General features: G+C 49.8%; 1 protein-coding gene across 1 annotated transcript in view; it reads left to right on the plus strand.

The window, feature by feature from the left end:
* The first annotated feature begins 251 nt into the window (after nucleotides 1-251).
* Nucleotides 252-22,508, plus strand: part of LOC116952235 (amphoterin-induced protein 3-like) — a 31,733-nt gene continuing 9,476 nt past the window's right edge. The window contains exon 1 of the mRNA XM_032971409.2: nucleotides 252-1,996. The gene's annotated coding sequence lies outside the window, so the exon portion shown is untranslated. The remainder of the gene's footprint in view (nucleotides 1,997-22,508) is intronic.

Here is a 22,508-nt window from a genome sequence, read left to right on the forward strand (position 1 = left end):
CTCTCGCAAATGCCACTCATCCCTTCTTCTACCTATTTGCGTTCTCACCTGGTTAAACAAAATCAACTTCAAACTACTGATAATCATCACCATCAACACCATCATTATCACCATCATCACCACAACCCAGTGAGGTGAAGGGCGGGGGAGGTACAATGACATCCAGCTACGCCCACTTCCAGCAGTGGGCGGAGCTGGTGAGGAGGGAATCGACCAATGGGAAGCCGGAATGAGGCTCTTTAAATGCTGTGGGGGGGGGGGTCATCCCTCACTGAGCCTCACTGCGTACGTGAGCGGTTACTCGGAGCAGGCAGCCCAGGCAGGAGTCAGTCCGTGTGTTGCGTTTCTAACCAAGGAGGAGGAGGCTGGTGGTGGTGATGTTGATGATGATGCTGCTGCTGCATTCCTAGCCCGTAGATCGTACGGGGCGACGATGATGATGATGATGCAGGAGGCGTGGTGGGCCAGCCATCTCTATTCATTCATTTTCATTGCATTCGTTGTTGTTGCTGCTGCTGCTATTATTGCTGCTACTGAGAGTGGAGTTGACATCGTATGCAGCAGCAGCAGTATACATTACGAGCGTTTGATGATTTAAGCAGGCAGGCCAGACAGGCGTTCTGGTCTGTGGTTGGTTGGTGGTGATGGTGGTGGTTGTTGTTGCAACGATGACTTCGCTGTAATTGGTAACGCTGAGAGATGGTGACATAATTGCCCGCACGGCGGCATTCGTCCACGAGAAAATATATCTACGGCGTAGGAAAAAAATATCAGTTCTATATATGCAGCACTGTGTACAGCAACAACAACAAACACCACATCCGTTAGCGAAAGCTTGCGTCACTTAATGTTTTAGATTTTATTTTTAATCTCTGAAAGAGAGAGAGAGAGAAAGCAAGCAGGGGGAGAAGGCAAAGTAGGACGCCGATGTTGTTATTCGCTCAGCTGAAAGGAGCTCCGCGCAGAGACCAGAGGAGCCGCCGATATGAATCCGAGTGTTGGTGCTGCTGCTCCGTGAACGAGAGCCCACCTCCTTCCCCCCTAACTCCCAGCTCGGCGACACGGGAGATGCGTCCCAGCGTCATCACTACCACACCACCACCGGCTTGCCATACGTGACTCGCGACGCGCCAACGCGGAGTGGAATCATCATCAGCAGCAGCAGCGCCGTCCGTTTGCCGCAGTGAGACAGACGCGATCGCGCCCGATGGTGCATCGCTTCTCCCTCCGCGCTCGCATCGCTTTGACTCGCCCGCTCTCTTGTGCGCTCACTTCTCTCAATTCTATCGCACCTCCAATTCTCTAGCTGTTGCACTGTTGCGCTCTCTCCATCTCTCTCTCGCTCTCCACATCCATCCCGGCTCGGACCCTCACACATTTCTCGCTCGCCGGCTCTTTCTACCAGCTCTCTCCATCGCTAAGCTCACTACCAAATCTCTCTCGCGGCTGCTTGTTTATACTATCGTTCGCCAGCGCTCCTCTCTGTAATTATCGCTATCCAGCTACCTCTCAGTCTCTCCAGTTCTCTCTCTTTTTTTTCTCACTCTCGCTCTCACAATCTCGGCCAGGCTCTCTGTGTGTCTCTCTCGCCAGCTATCTCGTTCTCTGCCCATCTCGTCTCGCTCGCTCATCATTCAAGTTGATATTTCTCGACTCGCACTACTCACACCACGCACGATTCATCCCGGAGGAAGACCGTTCCGGAAGAACCCAGCATCATTGAATAGCGGCCACATTACTAACATTATTATTATTAAACCATCGGCAGAAGAAGAAGAAATTATCTCGGCAATCGCAACAGCAAAACCGAGGCCGCTGTATGAGAGACGAGCGGAGAGAAAAGGAGTTCCCAACGAAGAAGTGCAATCGAAGAGGCCACGATGACGACGATGATGTGTAGCTGCGCCCAGTGAAGGTGTCTCACGCGTGTGGGATGCTATCGTCACCGTCTCGAGATCTTCCTACAAGCCCGGCCCACCGTCTCGACAGCTAAAAGGTACTCCGCTTTTTTGTGTATTTGCACCCCCTTTGTCAATCCACTGCCGGATGAGGCTCTCGTCCGCCACCAGGCTTGGTAACCGTGTCGGTAAGTGGCCTTGATTGACCGTATTTTCACTACGCTGGTCTGTGCGAGTTGGTTAAGTTGGTGGTGGTGGGATCCCCAAGGATTGGTCCAAGATATCCATCCACCGTATGGCTGAAAACCTCCCCACGCACTATGCTGGTTCAGGAAGTTATCTCTGACAATCCTTCACCACGCTGGTCACAATGTGGGTTGGTGAAGGCTGGCAGGTTCCAGGAAGACCGAACCATTAGACGTGTCTTTTAGTCGTGGCCGGAGAATAGAACTCGGTGGAGGGGGGGGAGGGGTAGTTTGTGTTCAGCAGCTATCCTCCTCTGGCCGCCTCACGTTAAATATCAACACAAAGTGCACCTAGCCTGGCACGAGCGCTCTGGTAACGTCACCGTCACTTTAAAAGTGGCTTGGGGTGGTGGGTCGGTCCGCTGCTTCTGGTGTTGTTGTTGTTGTTATCGCGCTGTGCGGCTCACTCGACACGTCTCGGAAGCTAAGCAGCTGCTGAGCCTGGGTAGAGCTCGGATGGGCGAGTGCTGGTGTGGACAGCGGGTGTGTGTCGCAGACGGCGGCGGCGCAGCAAATCCATTGTTGCACTCTACTCCTATGCTCCCACGTCTTTTATCCATCCCGCATTGACCAGCGTGATGAAGTATGGTCAAATAAATACCACCTGACCACCGCGACCAGCACGGCGTCGGTAGGGGGGGGGGGTGACAGTCATACAGCAGTGGATTGACCACTACTGGGGCCTGTGTGCTTAGCGGGTGTGTGTGATCGCTCACAGCTCTTGCCCCAACAGTATCTTAAGGCTACACGGAGGTGGGGTGGGAGTCTTTGTGATGTACAACGTTGTACGACCGGGGCCGGCTTGGAGCCGGGATAGCGCCTGGACGTGTACGGGTTTTTAATGTACTGTAGTGTACTGTCGCGAACTGGTTATAGACTGCATGCTTGCGAGTGGTGCCGAGGACGCACTGATTCGCTACGCAAGTACAATTGTAATGCGTGGAGCGGTGGCGCAGCGGTTAGCGCATCCTAAAAGGGCGGCGAGCCGAGTTCGATTCCCGGTCGCGGCAGGCGTTGGTGACGAATTATAATATCCGAACCAGTTTCCTGGGCTCGCTCACCTCGCATTACGCGACCCGCGTCGACCAGCGTGGTGAAGTATGGTCAAACAACCCCGATGACTGACGCGGCACTGGAAGAGACCGTCATTTCTCAGTAGATTGAAGTAGGGATGTTAATTATGATTTTAGTAAGTCACACAAAGTACCATAGACGTAAAGTCACGTAGAATGAGAATAAAATAATAAATTGGGAATATTATTGTGTTATTTTATTTTATCAATTTATTATTTTATTCTCATTCTACGTGACTTTACCGAAAGAACCAAAGAAGATGAATCATTGCAGTCACGAAAGCTTTAAATCGAAATTTTACCATAGACGTAGCTGATTGACATTATCAGCTACGTTGTATGTGTGAATTAGAACGTATATGACAAACTGTGTTGGTGATGGGGATCGATGCTTGGCACATACTTCACCACGCTGGTCACCGTGGTCTGGTGAACGAGGTTCGAGGACTGGCAGAGGATGATGTTAGCCGTGGCCGGGAATCTAACTAGTCGGGTTCATAGCGCAGTGCGCTAACCACTGCGCCATGACCTCCACGCGGTGTGCATTTGTATTCGTTGCCGCAGTGATGGAATAATTCATGATAAATACAGAATATTTTGTCAATCAAAACAAAAGTCGTTTTCAAAATACCGTTATCGTATTGACCACGAATAGAGCTGCTCGCTATCGGGGCCAAGCAAACACAATGATGTCATCTGCAGCATGCATATGCACTGTTTCCACTGCACACAGAGCCGAGCTGCCAGACCCCGCATCCGTGAACGAGATCACATTGCCCCCCAGTGCCCCGATCAATCCTCATCAAATCCCGGATCAATTCCAAGATCTCACTCGCCGTTTACCAGGACTCGCCCCTTCCTATCTCTCCCCTCTCATCTCACTCTCCCCTCTCATCCCCTCCACGCACTCTCCTACCTCTCCCCCTCTCGTCTCAATCTACTCCCATCCACGCACTCTCCCCTCCAGCGATAGAAGCTTTCTGTCGAACTCCCTGTCAACTTTTACTGTGGGAGGTCGCTCCTTCTCTGCCGACCTCATTCTAGAACCCCCCCCCCCCCCTGCTGTTGACTCCCTGCCCCTGAATGAGTTTAGGCTGATAACCGTACACTCTTCCTCTGCTTAAATCACACAGAATTTGCCCTAATGTCAAAGTTAGCGAGCTGAGTTGTTTAGGGCCTGGATAGTGCTTGTAGTATGGCTGACTATCGGGGTGGGCAACAGAAGGCATTGGCGCAAACTCCATTGCTGTATTGTACTTCTGTGCTTCCACGTCGATGCTCCCCGCCTTCATCAAACCACACTGACCAGCGTGGTGAAGTATGGTCAAATGGCCTCCAAGATTTGCGCTGCATTGTGAGGCCTTCTTCCAGCAGTGGACTGTGCGTGCTATTGCCAGTTTATGCCGTCACATTGGTACGTGGAAGTTCATGATCTCTGATTATCGCCAATGATGCAGTTGTTTAAAAAAAAATTGTAATAGTAGACATGTTTCCAGTTCCCAAAACTCGTCCCTTCAAATTGACATTCACCCCCCTCCCCTAGTTCTGGGCATTTACCCTGCAGGTTCTATTTGTGTCCTGATTTTCACACGCGGGATCTCGCGGATGAAGTGCCCCTTACGAATGTGCACGGTACATTATAATGGGGAGACGCGGGTATACTGGACGTGGTGTGCCAGTGCGCGGAATTGATTCCGGGTCACGGACCCAAACGGAGCCGGCTGACATTAGGCCCCGGAAAATCGGGGCCGTTGCTCGTGAAGGTGCCGAGTTATTTATTTTTAAGAAAATTTTTTAAGTTTGTAGGCCTCGCCGTCTCAAAAAGCCTAGAATTTATTTTTCTTTAAAAAAAACGGACATTACACAGCCTTACATCGCGCGATCGCTGAGGGATGCGTGGGAGGCCTCAGTCCAGCAGTGGATCGATCATGGCTAATCGTGACAATTATGAATACAACTTGCAAAAGCCATTACGCGGGCACAGCATGCGTGCGCGCGTGTACCACGTGGTGGTGAGCGAGCGGATACTGGGGTGGTGAGCTCAGCGACCCGAGTCGGATTCCCCAAAAACGGTGGCGAATATTTGAACAGGTCCTGGGCCTCCACCGAGGTCGACTCAGCCTCTCATGATGAGGACCTGGTGCGGTGTGTCGTGAATATCAGCCACTGGGAAGACGAAGGCGGTCTGGCGTGGTGCGGGTCACCCACCCCCTCGTGTGCCGTTCGGGCCTTCATCGGCGCTACCCCGATCACGGCACTTAGCTCCAACAGCAGTCTGTCGAAGGCTACATCTCTGCCTTTGTTATACACCACAGGTAAAATAAAAACAAAACCCCGCGTGATCGCGCACTGCAGATGACGCTGAATCACTCCCGAGAGTGTTCCTCCGCCCCGATCCTCTTTGGCGATGCGTGCCCGCGCGGGGCACGGCGGATATTCGAACGGCGATGTAAATTAAAGCGGGACACGAGCCGATAGCGACGTTTCGAACGAGCGCCGCTGGTTTGCGGGGGTGCCGTCGATCGGGAAGGAAGAAACGCGGCGCACGATCGGCGGATGATGGCGCAAGCGAGAGCACGGGGGGGCGGCTCACCCGTCCTGCCGTCGCCCCCCCCCCCAGGGTTCCTAGCGACGTCCACCCCCCCCCCGCCACCGCTGTGAGGCCCCCTTCCCTCGAGGCTGTGGCAGTTCCATGGGCCAGAGGAGAAGTCGCCGTGGTGGCGAGGGGATGCCATCTTCCTCGCTGCGGTGGCGAGATGTTGACTGCCTCGCCTGGCATGCAGGAGAGCGTGGGTTCGATACGGACTCTGATGCCTGCAGTATATTTGGAGTTTGCGTGTGTCTCTCTCTCTCTCGCCGTGGTGGCATGGATATTTTCTCCGGGCCCACGGGTGTTTCCCTCCAGATTTATAAACGCGCATTCAGAGCATTTGACCGCTGTAAATCTCCACACGATAAGCCACTTCGATGGGCTATCATTTGTGGCCAGGTCGCTTCTGAAAAAATAACTATATAGCTCAGTGGACATTACCTGGTAAAATAAAAACAATAAAAAAAATAGTTTACTGAGCATAGGTTCGATCCTAGACCCTGACCAATGCCTGTTGTATATTTGGAGTCCACGTGTTCTCTCTCTCTCTCCCTGTAGTGGTCACGTGGATTTTTCTCCGGGCTCCTCCGGTTTTTTTCCCCTCAACCCCACATTTTGCAAACAAGCCTCCAGATTATTTGGCTGCTGCTAAAGATTCGCACGTGCGGTGAAATCAGCCGCTGCGATGGGCGCTCATGCGTGGCCAGGTGACCTCTGAAAAGTATTTTGAGAGCTCAGTGGTATTTATCACGGTAAAAAAAATATAAATTTTTGTTTTGTTTTAGCAACCCCTTTGGTGGCACCGATTTCATGGTTACTGCTATGATGAACGATCTTACACGATAACCCCACTCGCTTCAAATAGTTATCACAGCACCTCGCTGTTGGCCACAGATTCGCCCTCCCCCCCCCCATTGCTTCCTCTTATCTAATTTATATTCACGTCATCGTCACCGTTACATTGGCTCACTCGTTGTTGGACCGTTCTTAATTCTCTGTAAGAGCGCCTTGGCGAAGGCGCTCTATAAATTAAGTTCAGATAAGAATTGGAAACCGCCAAAAGTATGCCGCCTCAGGCGGTACCCACTGACCCAGGGCTTAGGTCAGTGAGCTGTGTTTATATAATAAAATAAAAGTTCACAATATGCCTCCTCCCCAATAATTGTGCCTCCACATAAACAAACAAAATATATATGCAATTTACACATTCCATTGTTCACACGGCCCCCTGTGTGAGTGTATCATTTCGGTCGCAAATTGGTTCAATGCAAGACGGACCCTCGACCAATTTCGACATTCAGCGAACTCATCGGCGGGGTCAGGCTCTGCCTAAACCGGTGCTGGTACAGGCGCAGTTGCGCAATTCCTTGCTCACGCCACTGCTGGCGGAAGGGCCCCTCCGCTCGAGCGAGCTCCAGAGAGCCCATCTGGAGGGGTATTTTGCCCTGCTTTTGGAGGTCTTGAAAGAGGAGTTTTCCCATGCTTTGCCTCGCCACACGCGATGCTGCCGCTCGACTAAACCGCGTGGTGTACTCACTTATACTGCCGGGTGGACGAGGCGGGGGTGGGGATTTAAGAAAGTAAAAAGAAACACTTGCCCGTAGTCTCAACTGCCGGAAACATCTTAATACATAGGGAACTTGCAGAGCTTTGGCAGTTGCTGATGCCAGCTCTACACGTGGCTGTTGCTGCCTTTCCCCTACTCGTCTGCGGCTCCTCCTCGGGCCTCAGAGTCCTGAGTCCGCTCTCCCTCCCTCTCCGACAGCGAGCGAACACCCGAGCGTCGGTGCGACATTGCAAGTTGAAATGATTTACAGAGCCGGTGGGCGATTGGGAGATGGCAGAGTCTGTGTCCGTGCGGAGCTTCGAGTGCTTGGCGGTTTGCCACCCACCCCTCCTACCCCCCCTCCACCCCTCCTACCCCCCTCCACCCCTCCTACCCCCCTCCACCCCTCCTACCCCCCTCTCCTACCCCCCCCTCCTACTCCCCCCCCTCCTACTCCCCACCCCCCCCCCACGTGAAGCGAAGTTCTCGCTCACTGAACCGCTAGGAGCAGGGTCTGCGTGCGGGACAGGAGGCCCTTCCCAATCAAGGGCCTCGTCGAAACTCAACGCTGAGATTAAAGCTGTTGAAACTGTGAACTTTTTATTTTTATTCTACCAGGCATGGCCCACTGAGCTATGCAGTTTATTTTTTTTTAGAAGCGACCTGGCCAATGACAGCTCGATGAACGTGGCTCATCATCACGTGGACATTTAGAGCAGCCAATTAACTGTAAACGCACCTTGATTCTAAATATTGGGGGGGGGGGGGCGGAACTTGAAGGATCCGGATAAATATCCACGGGGATAATAACATGTCGACTTCAAATATACAGCAGCAGGCGTCAGGGTCAGGATCGAACCCACGACCTGCTGCATACCAGGCGAGGTAGTTAACATCTCCTAGCCACCGTGACGCTCTCTCGTGTGGCGAATAGACCAAAGTGCCCGAATAAACGTTACACACCAATTTAGGTGCTGTCGGCAACTAACTTGCTGCCCTGCGTTAAAGTTGCTTTGCACTTCTTACGTTACTCATATCGGCAGGTACAATGGGGGAGTGGGGGGCAGGTGGGGTAAGGGGCGCTGGGTTGGTTTTGTAAGGACCGCATTAGATTTTTAAAAAAATTGGGGCATTTTTTCCCCCCTCTCTCTTTAAACTTTTTAGGGTTTTTTCTTTTTCCGGGAGGAAAAAAAAAACTTCAGGACAAAGTCAGTCACGCGTGACAGAGATAGCACTCAGGAACAGGGTTACTGTACGTTCACCTGATCCATCGGGACACCGCGTGTAATGAACCGAGCACATTGATATCAGCGTACGTTGGTCGAGCCACGCGTGGGTTCCAGGTGACTGAACATCTATAAGGCACAAAGAATTGCAAGCACAAAGCTGAGATCCATTTTGTTTTGCTCTCGCTGCTACCGGTCGATGCTACAGCCACCATCTCTTAATTGGTCTGGCTGCTCCTCGTCTCTCTGCTACTGCTACTATCATTCTTTGCTACTGCCACACTCCATTCGTCTGTCTCCTGCTTGTATCACTGCTACTATTAGTCGTTGCTCCAGGCACACTCTCTTCATCGGTCCGTCTCGTTACTCTGTGGAATAAATTGACAAGACCTGACCATTGCGCGCCGTGCAAGTACAGATTACCTCCTCATTATAATCTTCCGGCAATCAAATCGAGGGCATCGTAGACTGGACCCTCTAAAGCATAACAAAGACAAATATCCCCCACGTAGCCTCAACAGACTGTTGGGGCAAGTGCTGCTAGCGAGCAGCACCCGATGAAGGCCGGAGCGGCACACGAGGGGGTGGGTGGCCAGCACCACACCCGGCCGCCTTTGTCTCCCCAGTGGCGATGTTTACACACCGCACCGGGTACTCATTTGAGGCTGAGTCGACCTAGGGGAAGCCCAGGGGACCGGTTCAGATAATCGCTTTCACTGGTTTTGGTGGTGAGCAGAGTACGCTAACCACTGTGCAACGGCTCCATACACACACACAGAGGGTGGCACAAAAGTCAGGACACAAGGTTATTTCATCCAACACGGGCACGAAAACATTTTAACTATTAATTATCTAATTTAATATTGTATCTATTATAATTATTAACATGGGACTTGTCTCCTGACTGTGAGGGTTCACTCGGCGTGCTAACCACCACACTACCGCTCCCCACACACACAACAACAACAACCGACATTTCGACACTAAGTGGCGGTGACTTCACCAGGGCGCTTGTGCCAGGCTAGGTGCACTTTAAGGCCACGTGAAATGTAAAATGCCCGCTGGCAGGAGACCACGGGACAGACCCAGGTGCCATGGATTGACTGACAGATTAATGGCAGATGACTGGCAGATGCACCACCTGTGGCCCCTACTGCCGCAAAGACACAACAACAAGACAAAGATCCCCCGTATAGCCTGTAACAGACTGTTGGGGCAAGTGCTGTTAGCGAGCGCCTATGAAGGCCGACACGGCACACGAGGGAGTGGGTGGCCAGCACCACGCCCGACCGCCTTTGTCTCTCGAGTGGCGATGTTTACACATCGTAGCAGGGACGTATTTGAGGCTGAGCCTACCTAGGGGAGGCCCATCACCGGTTCAAATAATCGTCACTGGTGTTGGCCGTGAGCGGTAATTGAATTCGGGTCGCCAGGTGCGTAATGCCAAGCGCTAACCGCTACGCCACCGCTCCCCGCAAAGATACACAACACACAGGACCCACACGTGCACAAACACGCACGCCTTACCCCCCCCCCCCCTCTCTGTTGGTAGCGATGGTGCCGGGATCGTGGGGGGTCACGGGGGGGGGGGCACTGAGGAGCGGCCAGGTGGTCGGGACGGGGCGATAGTGACATGCGGAGGACCCCCGCAGCTAAACATTTAAAGGGGCAACGTCGCTCTTTAACGCCGCCACCATCATCATCATCGCTACCATTAGCGCGTCGCGAACTGCACTCGGAATTGGCTTGGAAATGTCCCTTAATTGACGGCATTCAGGACAGCAGCCAAGACGGAGAGGTTTCTTGGGAAGGGAGAATTTTTCTAAATTCTAGATTTTGCGGCTAATGTTCTTGCCGTGGTTTTCACACCTGATGATCATCGCTTGTGTTGCGGTCGAAAACGTCGTGAGAATGTTATTGTTTTATATTTTTATTATTTTATTGTTTCCCTTCTACGTGACTTTACCGAAAGAACCAAGAATATTACTGGGGGATGTTGGAGGGCCGGGCGGTGGAAGTCGTTGTCGCGCGCATTGCATTGCGAACTCGTTGTTTGAGTTCGATTCCTGGCCAAGGCTAACAGTGAAGAGACACGACTGGACTATTCCTGCCCCCCCCTCCCCCCCACCACCATAAACCCGCATTGACCAGCTTGGTGAAGTATGGTCAAACAACCCACATGACCAACAATGGTTAAAGGGAGGCCTTCATCCGTCAGTTGCTTGACAATGGGTCATGCATTGTGTGCAACGTTGCGTCTCAATACTTATACCGATACCCAAAGTGGCACTACAGCTGTGTAATATCGCAACAAGTTTCTCCTCCTTTTGAAATGAACAAGGGTTCGTGTTCACCGCAACTGAGTGTTACTGAACCATTGCTATTGATAAGTAGCCGGTCAATAAAGTATTGATCATCATCATCATCATGAGCCATGGTCTGTCCACTGCTTGATGAACGCCTTTCCCGTGCTACATTATAAGGACGCACTCATTACACACAAAGTGCTTGCACCAAAGGAACCACAGTACCTCGCTCATCTCGTCAAGGAGCTTGAACCAACTCCGGTAGTCATCCTCGCAGCGGCTTTTGGCTGCTTGCCATCGAGCAAATATGGTCACCACATCGCTTTCAGATGCACTTCTGCGGACGTCTGGAACGCTCTTCCCTCCGATATTAGGAAGCTACTGGAGCTAGGCACTTTTAAAATTCATTTCTCTAGAACTGCTTTTTGTCTTTCATTTGTTATCCATCCCTCGCACATCCAATTAGCGCGGTTTGGCTACGCACGATGCGAAAGAAGCGCTGCATATGTACGCGGTCCTGCACAGTCGAAATCCATCTCTTTCCTGCCCATCCCCTACACCCCCTTCCCGAAAACCGTGCCTTTATCTCCGCATACTCTCGGGCACATTCTCTGCGTTGGCTGCCGTTCCATCACCAGTCTCGTCCATCGGCCGTCATCATCGTCATCGTCCAGTACAGCCACGACATGTCCGTCCACGTTACAGTGAGGGAAAAAAAGTATTTGATCCCCTGCTTATTTTGAACGTTTGCCCACTGACAAAGAAATGATCAGTCTATAATTTTAATGGTAGGTTTATTGGAACAGTGAGAGACAGAATAACAACAACAAAAAATCCAGAAAAACGCATGTCAAAAATTGTATAAATTGATTTGCATTTTAATGAGGGAAATAAGTATTTGACCCCTCTGCAAAATATGACTTAGTACTTAGTGGCAAAACCCTTGTTGGCAATCACAGAGGTCAGACGTTTCTAGTAGTTGGCCACCAGGTTTACACACATCTCAGGAGGGATTTTGTCCCACTCCTCTTTGCAGATCTTCTCCAAGTCATTAAGGTTTCGAGGCTGACGTTTGGCAACTCGAACCTTCAGCTCCCTCCACAGATTTTCTATGGGATTAAGGTCTGGAGACTGGCTAAGCCCTCCAGGACCTTAATGTGCTTCTTCTTGAGCCACTCCTTTGTTGCCTTGGCCGTCTGTTTTGGGTCATTGTCATGCTGGAATATCCATCCACGATCCATTTTCAGTGCCCTGGCTGAGGGAAGGAGGTTCTCACCCAAGATTTGACGGTACATGGCCCCATCCATCGTCCCTTTGATGCGGTGAAGTTGTCCTGTCCCCTTAGCAGAAAAACACCCCCAAAGCATAATGTTTCCACCTCCATGTTTGACGGTGGGGATGGTGTTCTTGGGGTCATAGGCAGCATTCCTCCTCCTCCAAACACGGCGAGTTGAGTTGATGCCAAAGAGCTCCATTTTGGTCTCATCTGACTACAACACTTTCACCCAGTTGTCCTTTGAATCATTCAGATGTTCATTGGCAAACTTCAGACGGGCATGTATATGTGCTTTCTTGAGCAGGGGGACCTTGCGGGCGCTGCAGGATTTCAGACCTTCACGGCGTAGTGTGTTACCAATTGTTTTCTTGGTGACTATTGTCCCAGCTGCCTTGAGATCCTTGACAAGATCCTCCCGTGTAGTTCTGGGCTGATTCCTCACCGTTCTCATGATCATTGCTACTCCACGAGGTGAGATCTTGCATGGAGCCCCAGGCCGAGGGAGATTGACAGTTCTTTTGTGTTTCTTCCATTTGCGAATAATCGCACCAACTGTTGTCACCTTCTCACCAAGCTGCTTGGCAATGGTCTTGTAGCCCATTCCAGCCTTGTGTAGGTCTACAATCTTGTCCCTGACATCCTTGGAGAGCTCTTTGGTCTTGACCATGGTGGAGAGTTTGGAATCTGATTGATTGATTGCTTCTGTGGACAGGTGTCTTTTATACAGGTAACAAGCTGAGATCAGGAGCACTCCCTTTAAGAGTGTGCTCCTAATCTCAGCTCGTTACCTGTATAAAAGACACCTGGGAGCCAGAAATCTTTCTGATTGAGAGGGGGTCAAATACTTATTTCCCTCATTAAAATGCAAATCAATTTATAACATTTTGACATGCGTTTTTCCTGATTTTTGTTGTTGTTATTCTGTCTCTCACTGTTCAAATAAACCTACCATTAAAATAATAGATGATCATTTTATTTGTAAGTGGGCAAACGTACAAAATCAGCAGGGGATCAAATACTGTTTTCCCTCACTGTATCTATTTTCATTTCGAGATATCTGCAAGTTGCAAGGTGGGGCCGGGTGTCCCGTTCACCGTCGAATCTCGCAACGTGCAAAGCGGTTCAGCGTTAATTTTATTTAGAGAGGCGTAGAAGCACCGTTGCTTTTAAAGACGTATTCACACCGCAGAGAACTGTAGCGACACGACCGCACTCTATGATGACTGGCGCCAAACTGGTGCCAGACGCCCTCCCCCGTGGGCTTGTGGGAGCCTCGGTACGTCTTCAGGTCGGAAGACGCACCGGCAAAGTTTTTTTCATCTTGACGTGCACGTACGTCATCGAAATGGGAAAGGTTTACATTCCAAAAAGTCAGCGTGATGTTCGCGCCTCTCTGATTCATGTTAATTCTTTAATCGATGGGTCACACAGAAGACAAATATCCCCCGTGTAGCCTTAACAGAACGTTGGGGCAAGTGCTGTTTGTGAGCACCTATGAAGCCCGGCACGGCACACGACGGGGTGGGTCGCTATCACCACGCCCGGCGGCCTTCGTCTCTCCAGTGGCGATGTTTACCCACTGCACCAAGTACTCATTTGAGGCTGAGGCGACATCTGGGAGGCGCATGTCCGGTTCAGATCATAGTAACTGGTGTTGGTCGTGATTGCTTACTCAGGTCGCTGGGTTCGTAGCGCAGCGTGCTAACCACTGCGCAACCGTTCCCTACACATTCGCATATACAGGGTGGCCCAAAAAGTCAGGACACAGGATTATTTTAATTCAACACTGGCATAAAACATTTTTATTGTTTATTCTCTGAGGTAATATTTAATATTTTGTCTTTATTAATATTGGTCTCCTTTCTATGGGGTTCATCTCTGCTCCTTCGTTTTCAGCACTCGACCGAGACCCCTGAGTGAATTGAGACAACACAATTGATGAGTGCTCAAAGGTTACGCAGCTGTAATCTTAAAAAATAATAATCCTCAATTTATTTCAAGATAAAATTAATCCGTCAAGCATTCGTGTTAAGGGGCAGTCAGTTTGAACATTTGTGAAAATAAATTAAATCACCCTGTGGTGATTTGTTAAAAATGATTGTAACTTCCTGTTCTGACTTTCGTAGCACCCTGTGTAGAGATAGATCCAAAACATGGAACTTTGAGAGAGACAAAGTGGAATGACAGATGGAGAGTGCTTCACTCGCTTGCTCGGAACCACACTTAGAGTCAGTGATGCACTCCGTAATAAAATGCATTGGGCATATTAAATTATGCATTTTCCGATTTTACTCCCGGGGGCATTCAATCGTTTAGGAAGCGCCCCTTAGAACAGCAATGCAGTTTGGATATTTTTTTTACATGATTATTTAGATTTTTTTTGTATTTTTATTAGATTTATTTCAGCAGGAAGGGCCCGCTAACCTCTTAAGTGAGGTTATATTTCATGAGCGGCCTGCGACGGTGCAGTTGTCACTACGGCACGGGACAGATCTCCGTTACAATCATGGTGACATAGCTCGCGATACAAGCAGCGACCATCGGTTGTTTTAATCTCCATTATTGTTACGCTGGTTTACCCAGGATAGCCGCACCAAGTCTCGTGGCTCCTATTCAAGTTTTCACAGTAGGTGGTGGTCGTGGGGGTCGGGGGGTGGGGATGGTGGTGATGATTGCTATGTATCTTCCAATTGAGTCATCTGCTGAGCCACATTTCACGCCTGCCCAAAGTGGGACCATTGCGTCGGCATAAAACGACGGCCTCGCTCTTGCGACTTTTAAATTCGCACCGTCAGCGATGCCGCCGGTGCGCGGCATGTTTCACGACGAGCACACCCGCAGTATTAACCGGGACGGCCGCTGGGTTCGCAACCGTGGAGCCCTGCAACGGGTGATGAACGCAGCACAGCCGCGAGCGTTGGGCAGCGTGGGGCCCTCCCGCATGCGCTTAACCGGGCACTCTTAAGTGTGGCGAGATTTATGGCATCAGCCCGGTCATTTACAGCGGTCATGGGACGTACGCGACTCTCTCGCGCGCAGGGTGGGTGCTTTCGCGACCATTCTTATCCATGAGAGGTGATTTTTTTGTTTGGGTGAGATCGCTTAGATATGAATGTGTCGCTAAACCCACCACCACCCGAAGCAGCCAATAAGTAAGGTTTCGTGATGTGAACAAACCCGTGCCTGTTCGTTACGAGTGCAGCACACCGGTGTGTCGGAGAGCAAACCCACAACATCTACAATTCGAGTACGACGTTTCGCCGGTGATTGCAGCCAGCCTCGTCAGGCGACAGCTAGAGTTGCCCCCTGCCGTGCAGGCGAGAGGTCTCTGGAAGGGAACTCGGAGATGGCTCTGTGATATCCAATTCCGTGGGGCCGTTCCTCCAGCACTTGCGGCTCTGTTACAGATGGAAATGAATTATTCATCTCGTGATGTGAAGCACAATTGGCACAAATTTGGGGGGGGGAAGACAAAAACAAACTGAGCAAATATAAAATTCCCGTACAAGACATTGCGATGTGCATCATAGGAAGGAAACGAGATATCTAATTACATTTAGACGACGCTGATTTGTTAGGATGGGCGTTCAGTCAGAGGCAAAAGAGGAAGAGCATGTTATTTTTTAATTCCTGTAGCTAAAAATAATAAGACGACGAATGACAACTCTTTGTCGCAGTGACCTGCTGGGTGAACCTCATCAACGCCCTCCCCATGTCGTGGTCGGTCACGGCAAACATTTGACCATACTTCACCACGCTGGTCAGTACGGGGAGGGTTGGGGGGGGAGGGGCTGATCAATGCATCGCGCTAACCACTGCGCCACCGCTCGTCCCAGATCATCATCATCATCATTGCTTATATGATTATTTGGTATCTATGCCGTCGCGACGTTATAGCGTTCTTCTCCGCCGCAATTTTTTGCGGTGTGGGGAGATACGGCAGCGGCGGTTCCTATGTGTTGCGCCATTTCCCACACCCCCACATCGCTGGGGTGTATGCCCTCTGCATCGCTGGGGTGTATGCCCTCTGCATCGCTGGGGTGTATGCCCTCTGCATCGCTGGGGTGTGTGCCCTCTGCACAGCTGCTCGTGACTATTTTTATCGAGGGCAAAAGTAAATATATATTTAGCCACATATCGATATAGACTGCATGTGCATTATATGCCCGGTTGCGACTGTTGGGCCACGACACACAATACCGCAAGCCCACGCCAGGTTTTCCCGTAGAAATAAGCGATCCATAATTGAACAGAGGGCTACGTATGTACAGTTGATCGTCGATTTTCTGGCACCGCGCGATTATCCTGCTGCTTCTGACATTATCCGGCGGTCCCGGGACGATCCTGCGGAACTTTACTCCTGTTGATTCCAAACGTGTTGTTCGGCATGTGCACTAAACACTGGGAATGGATTTAAAAGTTGTATAATCTGTGGATGTCACTGGTTCTTCATGTTCTACAGATGTAGATGCCACTGGTTCTTCATGTGGCATCTGCATCAAATACGGACAGGTTTGTTCGTATCTCTTGAAGTTCGTAAGTCGTATGTTCGTAAGTAGAGGAGTCCCTTATACAGTACATTATACACTCCATATATACGACTTAAGCAATGACAATAGTATACGTATATTCATTTATCATGACTATTAACTACAGTCCTAAAAACAGAAAATGAACAGTTCGATCCGGCGAAAAGTTGTGTTGCGTAATCCGGCATTCACTTCAGTCTGGCAATCGTCAAACACGGTTTTGTTGAAACAAGAGCGTAGTAGTAGTAGTACGTACATCACCCAATGTGGAGTCTTCGAGATTGGAGTGGTAAGCACTGTCTATTTGTATGTTCATTTATGCCAATTTCGTATAGGGAAACAATGTAAATCACAAAAAAAAAAACACACGCGACACCTAAAACCGCCACGTTGTTTAATAATGTGCAAAAATGAGCAATTTTTAATATTCACTTAAAATTAACCGGCGTTTTTGGAAAATCCGGCGCCCCCTTCCACCCCGAATAATCGATGATCTCCTATATGTTGAATTCACCACGGTGGGGGCGTACGCAAAAGAGGCAAATGAAAATGCCACCACCTCCCCCACCCCCCGAATTGAATGAACGAGCAAAGTGGATATGAACAGATGAATAATGCATGGCAACAAATTGGCTCGGTGCAACAGAGAAACGAACAAAAGGGATGGCATTGAAGTACAAAAAATAAGTTTCACGATTCTCTTTGTTTGTGCTTCTTACCGGCGTCACGGTGGCTAGGAGATGAGTTGAACAACCTGAGTCGGAGGCTTTCGCGACCAACTTTAATCCATGATGGAGGTGTTTGGGTTCCATTGCGTGAATATTAATGTGTCGTTAAACCCGCCACAAACATGGCTGTTGCCTGATGATGCTGGTTGTAATTACTGGCGAAACGTCAGGCTGCTCGAATTGTAAAATCTTATGGGTTGACTCTCCTACACACCGGTGTGCTGTGCCGGTAACGAATTGGCGCGTTTTGCTTACGTGACAAACCTTACTAGTTGGCTCTGTTGGGTGGTGGCAGGTTTAACGACACATTTATATTTACGCGATTTAACCCAAAGAACCTCTATTATGGTTAGGAGATGTTATCTCCCTCACCTGGTATGCAGGAGGTCATGGGTTTGATCCAGGCCCTGACGCCTATTGTATATTTGGACTTTGCATGTTTGCTCTCTCTCTCTCTCCCCGTCATCGCGTGGATTTTAATTTGGATCTTCCGGTTTTTCCCCTCCACATTTAGAATCTACGTGCATTTAGAGCAGTGGTTCCTAACCTGGGGCGCCCGCCACCCCCTGGGGGCGCGGGATGCCCTTTCTGGGGTTGCGAGACATGGCCAGATTTTTTTAGAAGGTAAACAATTGAAAACACTAATAAGCACGGGCACGTAAGTACAACAACTACTTTGTTTCATCAAATCTATGTATTTATTAACATTATAAATGTTTTAACGATTGAGAATCAAAGGGATGCAGGCCGCAGTAAAGGTTAAGAACCACTGGTTTAGAGAATTTGGCTGCTTTACATTTCCACATGATAAGCCACTTCGTTGAGCTATCATTTGCGGCCAGGTCACTTCTGAAACAGCTATGTAGCTCAGTGGGCCTTACTTTGTAAGATAAAACTTGTTTGGTTTTAGTTTGGATGTTATCTCCCTCGCCCGGTATGCAGGAGGTCACGCTTTCGATCCTGACCCTGCCGCCTGCTGTATATTTGGAACTTGCATGTTCTCTCTCTCTTCCCGTGGTCGCGTGGATTTTTATTGGGGTCCTCCGGTTTTTCCCTCCAAATTTTGTAAACAACATCAAGGTTTTTGAAGCGTTTTGCTGATACAAATATCCACATAAGCCACTTCGTTGAGCTATTATGTGTGATAGTCAGGTCGCTTCTAAAACAGAGCTATATAACTCAGTGGGCCTTACTTGGTAAAATAAAAATATAGTTTAGTTTTTATATTCTTGGTTCTTTCGGTAAAGTCACGTAGAAGGGAAACAATAAAATAATAAAAATATCAAAAATAAAATGTTATTGTTCATTGTTTTATATAAGAATATGAATCCCCGCAGTCACGAAAGCTTTAAATCAAAGTTTAGTTTTTGTTTCATTCTGTTCACGTTGCCATATGTATGCTCGTTCGCGTTGTTGTGCCGCTGCTGCACAGCTCTCCGGCGTGTTCTTGCGTTACCGCGTGTTGTTCGGGCACAAATGTTCAACGTTTCGCCCCAACGCTTTGTGGAGTTCAGTTCCTGAAGATCCTGATGAAGCCCCTAAGGGCGTGGGGCAAAATGTCGCGAATCGTGCCGGAATAACGCGTGGTACGCCCAGAAAAACTCCACCGGACAGCGAACAAAAATCCTTGCCTCTGTAAGCGCATTGTGCTGGCATGTAGCGGCGTGTTAAATGCATTATCGCGTTCGAGAAACATCCATTCCTGCTGTCCACAACACCAGTTTTATTCGAGCGGCAAGGTACAAATCATCGCGAGCATCCATCACGTAAAAACAGGCAGACGGATGACTCTCAAAATCAATTCTGACGGGAGGACACGCAACCCGGAAGTGACATTTCCATATTATTAAATGACACTTTCACAGATTGATTTGCACTCCGCGAATTCTGTTTGCCATTCATCAAATACCATTGGGGTAACAGACTCCAGAGATAAGGAGGAGGAGGGGCTCGAGCCCCTGGAGAGGCGGGCGTGGGGGCCTGCGTGGAGGAGGAAGAGAGGAGCCTTGGTGCCTCGTGGTGAAGGCCCGCTGAGAGGGGGTGAGGCTCTGATCCAGACCCCATAGCTGTCAACCTATACGGTTGACTATACACTACTATACACTACACTATTACATGCCTGTCAACCCATACCGTTTACCCCGTATTCTTGTTGTAGAGGGAAATTGAGTTTTCAGGTCCATTCGGCATACAGACGTTTCAATTCGGGCAAAAAATTTGTTTTTGTCTATGTATTTCTCCCTTGTGATGGGACTTTGTAGGATGAACGTTGAGATTTATAAGGGCACGGGGTGACCAGTAAGGTCTGAATTGGTCTGTAATACGGTAGGCAGCACTGATAAGGGGTTGACAGCTGTGTGACCCTGACTGACGCCTGTTGTACATTTTGAGTTTGCGTGTCTCTCTCCCCTTGGTCGCGTGGATTTTGCTCCGGATCCTCCGGTTTTTCCCTCCACATTTAGAATCAACGTCACACGTTTAGAGTCTTGTGGCTTCTGCTTTAAGTGTCCACGTGATGATAAGCCACTTCGAAGAGCTGTCATTCGTGGCCAGGTTGCTTCTTACCTGCTCGAATTAAAAAGATAGTTAATAAATAAAATCAAGTTTTGTTAATAAATTGTTAGTTCATATTTGGCGACCGCACCCTGCCCCCCTTCCTCCCCCCCGTTTAAGATAATATTGTTGTAATTTACTCTTTTTTTAAAGCACAAATGTTCAACGTTTCACCCCATGCTTCCACTAATTCCCCATTCATGCCATCCATCCATTCATCGTCACTATCATTTATTGTCGTAAATTTTTGCTTTCGCCGAATTTACGCATCACAGATTCGCCCCCCCCCCCCTCTCATTGCTTCCTCTCGTCTCTTTCCTTCACCTCATCTGCACCTTTAGGCGCCTGATATAAATTATGTTAACATCTGACAACTGATATTCATATTCTTGGGTTTTTCGGTAAAGTCACGTTGATAGGTTCAAAGAAAATAAGAAAAAAATAACAAAAGACTACGACGTTTCGATCGCAAAGCAAGCGGTCGTCTTCGATGGAAACGTCGTAGTTTTTTAGTTATTTTTTTGTATTTTCTTTGAACCTATCTACGTGACTTTACCGAAAGACCCAATAATATGAATTCCTGCAGTCACGAAAGCTTTAAGTCAAGATTAGAAAACTGGTCGATCTGTAACGCCTTGCTGCCGCTGTTGTCTGCTGGCCCAGTTGCACGTGACAAAGAACCGGTGCAGCGGTACAACTCAATGGGCTTCACTCGGGAGACAAACGTCTGACTTGTGAGACGTAGACAAGAGAGACGGAGATGCTGTGTAGCGAGATGAGAGACCGGTAATGCCGACGAGACAGAGGTGCGGTGAAATGAGAGAGGCGTAGGCGAGAGAGACAGCGATGTAGTAAGGTGAGAGAACGGACGCCGTGGATGAGACGGAGATGCGTCGGTGCGACGGAGTTACAGGCGAGAGAAACAGATCTCGTGAGGCGAGAGAGACAGATCTCGTGAGGTGAGAGACGTGTCGGCGAGGCCTGAAGAGACGGAGGGCGATGAGAGAGTGTGCGTAACCGCCGGGCCCTCAACGGCCATGTGCGGTTCTCGTAGAGACGTCCGCTGAACTCAGCTGGGCAGTCGTCAACGCGACGTTGCTCGTACGGTGCCACACAGCTGCAGCGTGTCTTGTGGAGATTGGCTAATACACGGAGGGGAAGAAAGCTTTGTGGGCAAGGCGGAGGCTATCGCGATGAAGTGCCGGTTGATGTTGAATACCCTGGTAGATTCCTTGTGGTTTGAGTCGATGATTGATGCACCCCCTCTATTGTTTTTTTTTTATAAATCCGTGGCCCCTTTCTTGAGCCACTTGGGACCCCTCCCCCAAGCTTTTGCTTAGGACTTTGCGAACACCTCTTGCGTGCCACAGAGACCCCAGGAGGAGGAGGAGGAGGATGCGGCGACTCCATCGTCTCCGTGCCAATGGGTCTCACGATTCCCTCGGAGAGAGATTACAGCTATCAACTCAAAACGCCGTGCTCGGTGACAATGGCCTTTAGAAAAGGTGGGCGATTGAATGTGGTGGGCTCAGAGGTCATTAGCAGAGGTCAGGAATGGGGGAATATATATAATAAAACGCTTGTCTGCTAAAGAATCTCGTCTCAATTCCCACTGGTAACGCACTGCGGTCAAAGCAAGGTGATTTATGAATCTCAAAATGCATTTTTTTTTCCAACTGAGGCTCCGACCATTTAGAGGATGTATATTTTTGCAGCGGGCCATTATGCTCCCAACTAAAAGCCAAACGTGTGTCTGATTTAACCTCGGCTTGCATGCATCGATTTCATTTTCGTGCCTTTAAACCACCGCTGCGTTTCAATCGATTATCCCCCCTGCTGTGTTTTTTTCCGGGTAGAGCGGTAGGGCGGAGCGGTTGGTGCACTGCGCTAGAGAGGGGCGGGGCGGGGGGGGCAGGTGGGGGCAGCCATGAAATTTAAAACTTTTAAAACAGAGCCCAGATTAATAATTCTAAATAAAAAAAGATATCAATATTCTCTGGTAAATGTCAACAAAAGACAGTGCCGTAGCTATATGCGGAGTCTCAAGGGAGGTGGGGGGGGGCGTTGCCACCTGTCCGGGGAAAATTGGTGACCGCCTTCCTTCGGCTGGTGCCGTTGTTGCATTGTTGTGCGTTGAGCTTCATGGCAGGACTGTGCGCTGCTGCAGCAGAAGCGCACAGCTCTGATGAAAGTGTACGCACGCACGTACGTTGAACTTATTTCGCACCGTGCGTAGCCAACCGTGCAAATCGGACGTGAACATAGAGCCTGGTGCCGATTGAGACACGTGGCCGGGCTTGGTCCACAGTGGAACGAGTGGCAACCCTAATGAGGCCACATCCATAGCGGTGGTGCGGGGGCAACTCACACCGTGTGCCCCCACCCCCCCCTCCCCCTCCCACCGAAGTCTTCAAACTAAACCGGGGAAGTATGACATCTGACAGCGTGACGTCGATGCACGCGCCCCCCCCACTCACCCCCCGCCAAAACGCAGTGCCCCGAGGGCTGTCCATGCCCCCCCCCCCCCCCGACTCGCCG

Source organism: Petromyzon marinus, chromosome 46, assembly GCF_048934315.1.
Source record: "Petromyzon marinus isolate PM22_M1 ecotype Great Lakes invasive population chromosome 46, UKy_Petmar_22M1.pri1.0, whole genome shotgun sequence".
In the NCBI taxonomy this organism is placed as follows: Eukaryota; Metazoa; Chordata; class Hyperoartia; order Petromyzontiformes; family Petromyzontidae; genus Petromyzon; species Petromyzon marinus.